This window comes from Eulemur rufifrons, chromosome 7 (assembly GCF_041146395.1).
Source record: "Eulemur rufifrons isolate Redbay chromosome 7, OSU_ERuf_1, whole genome shotgun sequence".
In the NCBI taxonomy this organism is placed as follows: Eukaryota; Metazoa; Chordata; class Mammalia; order Primates; family Lemuridae; genus Eulemur; species Eulemur rufifrons.
The window spans coordinates 273,696,596-273,708,595 of record NC_090989.1 but is presented as its reverse complement, the minus strand read 5'-3'; the positions used below and the strand labels follow the sequence as shown (position 1 = coordinate 273,708,595).

General features: G+C 48.8%; 1 protein-coding gene across 3 annotated transcripts in view; it reads right to left on the bottom strand.

Annotated features, from left to right (window-relative positions):
* GSN (gelsolin) overlaps positions 1-11,767 on the bottom strand; it is a 59,891-nt gene extending 48,124 nt beyond the window's left edge. For all 3 annotated transcript variants that reach the window (XM_069476738.1, XM_069476739.1, XM_069476741.1), the window contains exon 1: positions 11,710-11,767. The gene's annotated coding sequence lies outside the window, so the exon portion shown is untranslated. The remainder of the gene's footprint in view (positions 1-11,709) is intronic.
* Between the last annotated feature and the right edge of the window lie 233 nt (positions 11,768-12,000).

The following is a 12,000-nucleotide window of genomic DNA, read 5'->3' as shown; positions in this document are numbered from 1 at the left end:
TGATTTCTGCATTGTGAGTGACAAGGCAACTAGCAGCAGATTTGGAGTCATGGTATCCAAAACCAGAGAGGTCAGAGGTCAGATGCTTCTCTGGGCCCCAGCACCTGGTGTTAAATGGCACCTCTGTGGGCCTTTCTCAAAAAGTCCTGCAGAAACTTCCTAGTTCCAAGGGACAGGTCAAAGCAGAGTTCGGTTTTATTGTTCCTGCAAATGACTGATGACCTCCCACAGTTGGTTAACTCTGTATGAGGATGAGCCTTTCAAATCCAGCCCCTTTCTCTTCTACACACCCCAAATCACACTGTCAGCCTCACCTGTGGTGCTGGAATCACAACATCGTGCCAGTTCAACCCATGCCTGCCTGTGGAATGTACCCTCTTCTCCCCACCCCACTGCAACATCTTGGTCCACGGCAGCACGACCTCTCAGCTCGGTGACTGCAGACGCTTCCTAATGGGTCCTCCTGCATCCTTTCTCTGCCCTGCAAGGCAGTCTTCTCAGAGCAAGCCCAGACCAGGTCACTCCTCTGCTCAGCCTCTACCATGGCTGCCCCAGGGCCACAGATAAAATCCAAGATCCTTAACAAACTTTTCAACGTCCTTCGTGATCTGCCACTCTCAGCTCCTTGAGCCTCAGCTCTCATCTCTTCCTGTCTTCCACCCACCCATGGGGCTCTAGCCCTATGCAACTGCGCTCTCTGTTCCTGGAGTCCTTCCTGTAATCTCTGCACAGATGCTTTCCTCTGAGTCCCCACAGCAAAGCAAGGACACAGGCTCAGAGAGGTGAAGTAACGTGCTCAGGGTCACACAGCTAAGATGTGTGAGCATTTCCCTCCAAGTCAGGCTGCTTCCCCTAGGGTCTCCCCTGTCATACTCTGTTGTCATGGTCTATTTCCAAGTCAGCCTCCCCCATCAGACTAAGATCTGCTCCCATGTATCCCAGAAACTAGCCTAGGGCTGGGACCAGCACAGCTCAAGATTCAACAAGAGAAGAAACCAGTGAATCACATGCATGCACATGTGCGTAACACACGGTCCCACAGAGCTGGCTAAGAGTGCAAATGCTGCCATCTATGGGCAAGAAGAACATTACACTCCCCAAGACTTTGGACATCAGGAGCCCCAGAGTTTTCAAACTTGGTTGGGTTTAGAATTAGCCCCAACTACCTCTAAGTTGGTCTGTTTTCCATTTTAGACCTTGAGGCTGCAGCAGCTTAAAAACAAGGTCCACAAACCACTGACTAGAGTTCACCGCCCACACACTCCAGATGGAGTCATAAGAGAGGCTTCATTCCAGCACTCACGATCCCAGCCCAGGGCTCTCGCTCAGTGCCTGTTTGTTGAATTATATCTCAGAGAATAGGAAGAGGAGGCACCTTCTCATAGAGTTGGGGAAAGGCTGGCCTTTGGGCGGAGAGCCTGCCGTTAGTGAAAGTGTACAAGCCTCTATAGAATCCCAACTGTCTGGGTGGCTAAAAAGGAACTTTCTGCTTTGAGGGTGGGGTGGGGAGACACTGGAACAGATTTTTTTTTGGAGGGGGGATTTCTCCTAAAAGACTTCTCCCAGCTCACTCCCAGGGGAGGACCTTCAGATTTGGTGGGAGAAACATGACATCTGTCCATTCATGCCTTAAGGGTTCAAATGGCCACCCTCAGTAAGAATAGTTATCATTTGCTGTGCACCTTCCAAGTGTCAAACTCTACAAGCATTATGTCTCATCCTCACGATAACTCTGCCAGACAGGTGTCAGGGTCCCCATTTTGCAAAGCAAGGACACAGGATCAGAGAGGGAAATAACATGCTCAGAGTCACACAGCCAAGATGTCTGGCCATCTCCCACCACGTCAGACTGCTTCCCCTACGTCTTGGTCTCACTAAGTTTCAAGCTATAAAGCTAGGCCTCTTGCTCACTAGAGAAAAACAGAAAGTTGTGGTTGCTCTAGACCAGGGGTCAGCAAATTTCTTCTGTAAAGGGCCAGGCAATAAATATCTCAGGCTTTGCAGGCTACAAATCCTATCTGTTGCTTATTCTTCCTTGTTTGTTTTTTGTTTGGTTGGTTGGTTCGTTTTGTTTTGTTTTGTTCTGTTCTGGTTTTTTTATATGTGTGTATTTTTGTTTTGGTTTGCTTTGGTTTTGAGACAGGGTCTTGCTCTGTTGCCCTGGCTGGAGGACAGTGGCATCATTATAGCTCACTGCAGCCTCAAACTCACAGGCTCAAGTGATCCTCCCACCTCAGCCTCCCAAAGTGCTAGGATTACAGGCATGAGCCACTATGCCTGGCTTTGTTTCTGTTTTAATAAGCCTTTAAAACTATAAAAACCATTCTTAGCTCAGGGGCATAAAGAAACAGACTGAGGCCTCACCAGGGCTATAGTTTGCATCCATAGATACACAAAGAATGATGCTTATAATCTTAAGTAGAAAACCTTCTGGTGGAAATGTTTATCGAAGTCAAATGCTAGGTTCTTCGGCTGTATTCCTCCCCCTTCAGATAGCTTCCCACTGAGTCACTCCCTCCTACGGAAGGGCCCTACTTGCTCTACAATTAGGCAGCAAAGTATTTCAAGGGCTGTTCAGATTCTGAAAACTCATAGCTGTAGACCAAATAGATATTAATAAGTCAGATATCAAAGATAAGACATTAAGAAAAGATTTGGGCCAGGCACAGTGGCTCATGCCTGTAATCCCAGCTCTTTGGGAGGCCGAGGCAGAAAGATCACTTGAGCCCAGGAGTTCAAGGTTACAGTGAGCTATGATAGGGCCACTGCACTCCAGCCTGGGCAACAGAGTGAGACCCCGTTTCAAAAAAATAAAGTAAAATAAAAAATAAGAAGAGATGTGGGCTCTAGACTGGACCCTGTTACTATGACTGGCTCTTTGGCCCTGAACAAGGCATTTACCTCTTAACTCCCTTATCTCTTAAGTATGGATTCTAAATTGATAACGGATTGATTTCAAATTTTACAACTCAAAGCGCGATCCCTGGACCAGCAACACTGGCACCTCCTGAGAGCTCACTGGACATGCAGAGTCTCAGGCCTCGCCCTAGGCCCAATGAACCAGAATCTGCATTTCCACAGAATGCAGGTGATTTGTGTGCACAGCAAGATTGAGGTGCTCTAGAACATTTTTTACAACGCAGTATTAAGTCTCTGACCTAACACCACTACCAGTAACCTCATAAAGCACTCCACTCCAGGACCAATTGACGCACCAAGACCTATCATCGGATCTTACAATAAAACCTTAGAGAGATAGACAAGTAGACCTGGGGGAAGAGGAGAGAGTGCCAGTCCCCATTTTATAGAGTGGGAAAGGATAAGTTAGGGAGAGAAATGACTTACCCAAGACCACACGGCCAAGACAAACTAGGGGTAGGACCATGGTCAAGTTTCTTAATCTTCCCAGGCCTTAGGTTTGATAATAACGGAAATAATTTGGTTTAGGAGAGTACTTTTGAAAACTCACAAGTGGTAGCATAGCAGTCAGAGGGCCTGCTGTGTGCTTTGGGACATTCACTTGCTCTCTCTGGGCGTGAGTATCCCTGGCCACGGAGTGAGGGGGTGGGGCCAGGTGACTCCCCAGGGCCTGCCATAAAGGACTCTGGAAACTGTTTTGAGGGGAGGAGGCAAACAGGAGAGGCACCCTCTGCCAAGAGTCACCACTGTCACAACAAAGTCTCTGAGCCTGGGAACACAGTGCCAAGTCCTTCAGTGCTAAATGTGGAGGCAGGAGTGACCCAGCATGACCACCAGCCATGCACCCCCTTGGGGGTCACCTCAGCTGGCCACTATGGGCTGGCAGGGATGCTTAGAATGTAGTCCATTTTACAGATGGGGAAACTGAGGCCTCGAGAGAGGCCAGGGCTTCTTACCAAAGCAAAGACTCTTTCCCTTCAGTTGAAAATGATGCTGGTCTACCCTGTATCAAGAAAACCCAACATATGAACACACAGATGTGCGCAAATGATTGATTTGGGAATAATCAGTCTCTTTACCAATAGTGTGTTCTGTTTCACAAACAGATTCATTACAAAAAGGATTCATCCAGGGCTTCGCTGGCAAGACCCCCTCCCCCCACGGTGGAGAGAGTCACCAGACAAAATACAGGAGGCCCAGTTAAACTGGGATTTCAGATAGACAATGAAATTTTTTAGTATACGTATGGCCCAAATATTCCAGGGGGCATACAAATGCTAAGCAATTACTCATTATTTAACGGAAATTCGAGTTTAATTGGCATCCTGTTTTTTTTTTTTTATTTGCTAAATACGGCAATCCTAAAGGCAGAGCCTGAAATTCCACATTTCTAAAATGCTCTCAGATGAAGCCCTAGTACATTTAAAATACAATTTAAATCTATGAAAACTGAACTTTTTGCAACCATGAATTTGTATGGTCTTTTTTTAAGACCACCAAAAAAGCTAGGCAGGCAGCTCCCACCTTCTGAAAGAGTACAGAAAGAAGGCAGCCACTGGAACAGGGACCACGCTTTCCAAGAGAAACAGAGATGCCATGGGGGAGGGGAATTGTGAGGGGGACAGGATACCAGGCTCGCCCACAAAAACGCCTGTTTTACCTCCTGAATAACACAGTTAACTGGACTACCACTTCCTGAACTGCAGCTCAGGAAGCCGAGAACACACGGCCAGTTCTTCTCTGAGTCCATAAAAATGGGAATGAACTGTCCCTACCTGCTTACTTCCTTTTTTTTTTTTATTTTTCTTTTTATATATATATATTTTTTTCTTTTTATATATATATATTTATTTATTTATTTATTTATTTTTATTTTTTTATTTTTTTTTGCTGCTATGAACATTCAACCTACCTGCTTACTTCCCAGGGCAGTTTGGAGTCAGATGAGATAATAAAAACTCCCCGCATCTGAATGATCACACTTGCCAAGCACCATGTTGGACACTTTGCAGAATCCTGTGAAGTTAGTGCTGAAGTCCTAACTTTACAGATGAGGAAACCGAAGCTCAGAGAGGTGATCTGCTCCAGGTCTTATGGCAAGAACAGAACAGAAACTGGAAGGAGAAGCCAGTTCTCTGCTTCAGCAGCCTGGGATCTTAACTTGATACCCTTCATTGCTGCTGAACTGTGCAAATGTACTTTTGCTAAATGAATGAATGAAGTGTGACGTTTCAGGAAAATGGTCCCTGTACCCTCTAATAGGACAGCTGTATTTTTTACAACCAGCTTCAGATGCTCCTTCAAGAATGCTGCCACCCTCACATGTAGCTGGTGGGAATAAGGACGACTGCAACCTTTCCAGGCAGCAATTTGGCAAAATGCAGCCTGGCAAAGATTCTTCGCTTGGCCAAATTTTAGCCAGGCTTCTGAACCTTTCCCTAGACCCAACTGTACACTTCCTTGTAAAATCCAGTTTTAACAAAAGAATCCTGCTAAAGCAGTTTAGCCAGAACACCCCACCTCCCATCCTTAACATCTGATCATCCTTAAATCTGATCAGGTTCCTCATCCTCCATCAACCCCCAGGTGATGTCTGAGCACCCCAGCCAGTCTTCAGCAAGAATTCTGTTAGGTGGATTTAGCCAGCATCCCCCTTCCCCCTTAAGGATGTTTCCTCTTAGTGATTTTCCATCCACTGACCCCCACACTGCTCCTGGGCTATAAATTCCCACTTGCCCATGCTGTATTTGGAGTTGAGCCCAATTTCTCTCCCCCACTGCAAGACACCATTGCGGTGGTTCCTATACCTACTGTGACGGTCCCGAATAAAGTCTTCCTTACCAGGCATTAAAAAGTATTATTGAATAATCGTTTTTTAATAAGCAAAAGCTGTAAAACGTGTCATTTTTGACCCAGGAACTCCATTTCTAGGGCCCTCTTCAAGGAAATAATGAAAAAAGAACACAAAAAATATTATGCAGTAGGATGTTCATTGCAGTATTATTTATAAACAGCCTAAATATTTAATAACAGAGGATTGTTAAACAAACATCAAAGACAGAAAAGTGACTTTGTTGAGCAAGAGTGATGAAAAACTCAGGTCAGCATTTATCACTTTCATTAAAAAAAAAAGTAAAACTCATTTTTTATAAATAAAATGTGTTATTTCTCTTTTTTAATCCCATGGCCTATTGGAGTACAAGATTTTAAATAGAATAAACATACATTTATCTACTTAAGGTATAATATACTTTTTTTTTTTTTTTTTTTTGAGACAGAGTCTCACTCTGTTGCCCAGGCTAGAGTGAGTGCCGTGGCGTCAGCCTAGCTCACAGCAACCTCAAACTCCTGAGCTCGAGCGATCCTCCTGTCTCAGCCTCCCGAGTAGCTGGGACTACAGGCATGCACCACCATGCCCGGCTAACTTTTTCTATATATATTTTTAGCTGTCCATATAATTTCTTTCTATTTTTAGTAGAGATGGGGTCTCGCTCTTGCTCAGGCTGGTCTTGAACTCCTGCGCTCAAACGATCCGCCCACCTCGGCCTCCCAGAGTGCTAGGATTACAGGCGTGAGCCACCGCGCCCGGCCAACTTAAGGTATAATATACTTTTAAAACTCTTTAAAAATTAAATTTAAGAAGAGTCCTTAATAACATGAGAAAATATTTATGTTATAATGTTGAAGAAAAACAAAAAGTCAGAACAGAAAAGTATAAACGCAGGACGATGGCAATTATGTGGGGGTAAAAAAATGCACTGAAAATACCAGGAAGGAAATGCACCCACACTTTAGCAGCGATTATCTCTGGTCAGCTATGGACAGTTCTTATTTTTTATGCTTTTTTTATTCCCTAAATTTTCTCTCAAAAGGGTAATAGATATAATAAGGGTTAAAAAAACAAAAAAGGTCCTTGGAGGAGGGGAGAAAAAGTACAAATGCCACCCACACCACTAAGGCACGCCCAGAAATTTAACTACTATTTACTGAGTACAAACCAAGAGCCCAGCCCAGCCCAGCCACAGCCTCTGCAGCAGGGACCAAATTAAGGGCCAAGCCCCCTCAAAGGCTCACATATACAGAATATAAATCCTTGACTTGGCAAATAAGTCTCAGCCAGATGACACTCTTGTTGAGGCTGGAAGGTAACAAGACTGCTTGCTTAACCAGTTCAGCAGAATACGTGAATCTACTGCCCTTGCTGTGACTCTTTCATCGGAGTACCCTGTGAAGCTCTGTGGCTCAAACCCTTTTTGGATCCCTCTTGGGAAGAATGGGTTTCAGGGATACTTTATAGTCCAGGAAGAAAACTGTTCTCAGCCCTTAATCCAAGCATTGAATCTAAGAGGTGCAGAGGCTCCCGGAAGCAGAACAAGCAAGGCACGAGGGAGGCGCAGGAGGGCTCGGAAAGAAACCTAACTGGCCATGTGGCCCCTGGGGACTCCTGGGCAAGGGAGCTCATGTCTCCAGGCCTCGGTGTGCTCATCTGTAAAATGGGTCACATAATGACAACCCCAGGGCTACTCTGAGACCCAAAGAAGAGGAAGTATAAGTCATTTCAGTTCTTTAGGCAGAGCCTCAGTTTCCTTATCTGTAAAACAGAATCAATATCTCCTCCCTCATAGGGCTGTTAAAGATTAAACAAGACAGTGAAAGCAAAAGGTGAACACACACAGTGAACGCGCCACATACAGTAGCCACTATTGTTGTTGCTCGTAGAACAGGGAATAGGATACATACACGCATCCTAGGCCTCAACCTTCTTATCTGAAAAATGGGGCAACCAATTCAGTCTGAAATGAACAAATTCAAGAGCAGTAGCTGAGTCACCAGCTGCACTGCTGTGGGCTCACTTTGTGTCTCAGATATGCAGGTCCTGCGTTCATGTGCTGAGCACAAAGTCCTCCAACAGTCAGAGCTGGGAGAGCCTGACATTATGCCATCCACCCCACCATGCAGAACAGACACTGGGGCCCGGAGAAAGGTATGCATTAGTCCAAGTCACTTTGTCAGTGGCAAAGCCAGGACCCAAGCCCAGGCCTTCAGCTGCCCAGCCTTGCCCACCACACCCCCTGCTTTTCTCTGCCCAACCCTTAAATTGCTGATGTGGTCCCAGGCAGGGCAGGGAAGAGACGGCATATGGCAGGGGAGGGTGAGGGGGGAGCTGGCCGGTAGCAGGAACTGAGCCTGCCTGTGGTCTCCAACCTCACAAACCACATCAGGCTGAAATATGACACAGGCTCACTCAATTGAAAGCGAGGAGATATTTTTACTTAACATCCCCTGGCCGCCTAAACACTGGTCTCTATTTTTCTCTCCCCCCCAAAATGCATAACTCCTGGGATCTTCTTTTCCCTGCTCTGACAGCATTTTTCAGGGAATAAACCATGGGATAGGGGGTGTGGGTTACCCACTTTTCCTGGCTTACCCACATAGATTTCCAGAGCATGGGCTCAACTGGTGAAAAAGAGGGACCAGTCCTGGCTGGGCTCCCAAATGACCTTGCTGGGCAAGTCTTGTGTCATCTCAGAGCCTTGATTCCCTGAAATGGAGAGGAGACTGACCTACACTCGAGGGTCCTGTGGACGGTGTAGGAAAGTAGGAGTTTACAAACAGCCCTGGCAGGCCCCTCCAGGCCTCTCCGCTGCAGGGCTGAGCTCCCCACACTGTGCACACTGACTCTGTCCCTCATGACAGCCACAGCAAAATTCCCCCACCAGCTCTCGTAATGTCAGGACTAGACAGAACCTTCAGGAGAATGTTTAGTGCAGTAATTATGGGCTATGGCTCTGTGGTCAGACCTCCGGAATCCTGGCACGGTCACCTGTTAGTCACACAACGGGAGGCACGTTATTTAGCCTCTAAGCCTTAGTTTCCTCACCTGTAAAAGAGGACAGTTGTGAGTAGTCCATGGAGGATTTAATGTTGCAGTGTTTGGTATATTAAAAGGCAGCTTTTCATTATTACCATGCAGACCACTTTACAGATGAGGAAACTGAGGCCTAGAGAGACAGGACTTGCCCAAGGTCACCCAGAAGAACCAGAACTGCAGCTCTATTCCCAAGTCAGTGCTTCTAACTTCTTTCATACCTGTGGCCCCAGATAAGCAAGCATACACCCAGAGAGGCTGTAGACATAGGCTGTCAAAGTTTTCTTGAAGAAAACTCGAGACCAAAGCCTCAGCAAAGTACTACAGGCCAAGCAGAAACCATCTCTGTGATCCTGGAACATCTCACAAAAGACCCAAACTGCCCACACCGAGTAGGGAGAAGTGACCTGCTGGCACCGCTGGCCAAGAAGGGCGAAGGTGTCCGGCCAATAGCTTGCTTGCAACAGCTCGACAGAAACACAAACGCCGCTGTTAACAGTGGCTACCTCTGGGGAAACAGGACGGTTTGAAGGGTTGAAGGTGCCTCTTCTCTATGCTAGAATCCTTAACAATATTTTGGTTGCTTGTTTTAAAGATAATAAAAAAGAAAAAATCACTCTGAAAAACTTAGTCTTGTCCAGTAGCTATAACAATGTAGTAGCCATATCCAGGAGCTATAAGCCTGTTGTCTGATTTCAGATGAAATTTATAGCAGGTTCTGAGATCTTCGGACGGGCTTCCAGAATCTGCCACTCTGATCCATCCCAGTGGCCACGGCTCTGGTTAGACCCACGAACTATGCAGTAGCCTCCTCAAGAACTCCCCTGCCTCCAGATCAGCCCCTTCCGATGCACCCCCTCCACCAGCCACCAGATTCACAAGAGTTTCTATCACTGCTCTGGTCAAAAACCTTTCTCAGCTCCTCATTGCCTTTAGGATGAAATCCAAACTCTTAGCCTACAATCTAGTTCCGTCTTCATTTACAATCTCAACTCCTACCACGCCACCCTTCCCCCATCCTCCACTGTAGCCACATGGATTGCTCAGAAAAACCTCAGTGCCTTTGCACAAGCTGTTCCTGCTTCTTAGAATGCCTCTTCCCCAATCCCTGTTCCTCCTGGTAAACTACTACTCTTTCTGAGGCCTGGCTCACCCAGACAGAATTAGTCACTCCTCTTACAGACTGAAGTAACTTGGTATCGCACGGATGTGTCAACCACTATAGATGGAATGCATCTTGAGGACAAAGAGCTCTGTCCTCCTCAGGGGCTCTTGTGCCCCTCACAGGGCAAGGCACAGAACATAGGCCCAGACGAGTGCGGAATCAAGGGAGTAGGGAAGGAAGGAAATGCCACGAGTGGCAAACCCTGCAGCCACCCCTCCTGGGAGCAGCCTGCTTCCAAACTTATGTTAGTCCCTAATAAAAAGACTATGGAAAATTCTGAAGGAAAGTTCCCTTCCCTGATTCACACAGAAACTCTCTTTGCTCCTGTGTAACTCACTGAGTGCCAACCCAAGCTCCCAAGGCTGTTTACAATTTTCCTGGCATTTATAAATAGCGAGGCCCAGAAAGAACAAAACGGAGTTTCAAAGGAGCTGAAAGCCAACCGTTCCCCTCCCATCCTTCCTCCTCTGTTCCAAGCATTTTCCCCTTATTATCCCCAAGAAACACCAACCAATACCCCCAAGTGTGGACGTGGGGGTTGGGGGGGGTGCCCAGGCCTTTAGTGAACGAAACACCAAGAGACTATAGTCCCACCATCGAGAAGTAGGCAGCAAAGGGCAGATTGGAATTGGGTCCCAGCCCTGTCCCTGCTTACTGTGTGACGATGGGCCCTTGAGTTTTCTCAACTGTGGAATGGGGACAGGGTGAGACTCCAGCAAACTATAGTCAGGACAAAGTGCACAGCAGTGAGAGTCCCTGGTGCCCTGGTGAGAAATGTGGTCCTGGGGGAACAGGACATGCAGGATGAAGTCTTTTAAAAGGCCCCAGAGGCCAAACAAAAGCGAGAGGGGACCTCCCCAGAGGCCCCACCTTCCCAGATCCAGCCTTACCGGAGAACGAGGACGGCCTGGAATGAGTTCTGGGTGTTTTAAAGATCCCTTCTCTGCTCTGACGGAGGGCACGAGGACGAATAAGGAGCGGACGACTGGGCAGATGAAGCCAACGTCTCCTGCCCACCCACACCCCAGGCCCCAGACTTCCAAGGAAGGATCGGGGCTTCCCCCTGGGCACCGCCCAGAACGGCCAGCCTGCAATCAGGCTGTAACCAGGTTCTGGGGGCGTTGGACCCTACAAGGGATGGGGGCCCAGGGAGAAGGGGGTTCCAATCACTGTCTTCAACTCTGAAAGAAGTTTCCGTGTGAGTCAGAGAAGGGAACACACACACCGCAGGGCCGGGGAGAAGACGCGGCACGTACAGGTAGCAGACACAGGCAGATTTCAGACGAGTACAAGGAAGAACTTTCTAACAGCCCCGGGCTCAGAAGGAGGAAGGAGTTGGAAGGGACAGCGGGCAAAGGTATTACCCGGGAGTCAAGGATCCAGGAGGGCTCCCCGGCGGAGCCGCCACCCAGACCGCCACCGGCATGCCCGGGTCAGACACCCCGAGTGCGAGGGTGACCCCGGGCCCAGTCTCCCCACCCTGGAGGCGGGATCAAGGTTATTAGGTCGGGTGGCTGCAGCACAGCGGGGCGGGTGGGTGCAGGCCTGGCCCCCTCCTCTCCTGCCCCAGCCCCGATCCACACTCCTTGGTCCCCGCAAAGAAGGGCGAGGCGAGCGAGGAAGGCTCCAGCGATGCCCTCGAGGCCGGGCCGAGCTCCAGGCGCGGGCGAGCTCGGACCGCGAGGGGCGGGAGAGGAAGGACTCGGATCAGCCCGGATCCCCAGATTCCCGGAGCCGGGGCCGCCCCCTCCCCTACCTGCTGCTGCGGCGCTGGCGACGGCGGCTGCTGGGTCCAGCTGTGCTCAGCTGGTTCCGGGCGGCGGGGCGGGGCGGGGGCGCTGCGGTGCGAGCGGCCGGGTGGGCCGGGCGCGGGCGGGAGCCGCCCTCGGGGCGGGGCGGCCGGGCAGGGGTGGGGGGCGGAGCGCCGGCCCCTCCGCTAGGCACCGCGGAGATGGGGACTCCCGGTCCCGGCTGGTGTTCATGCCCTGCAGCCCCTCGCCTTACCCCGGCGGGAAGGCATCAAGCTCCCTGCTGTACCCAGGAGGAA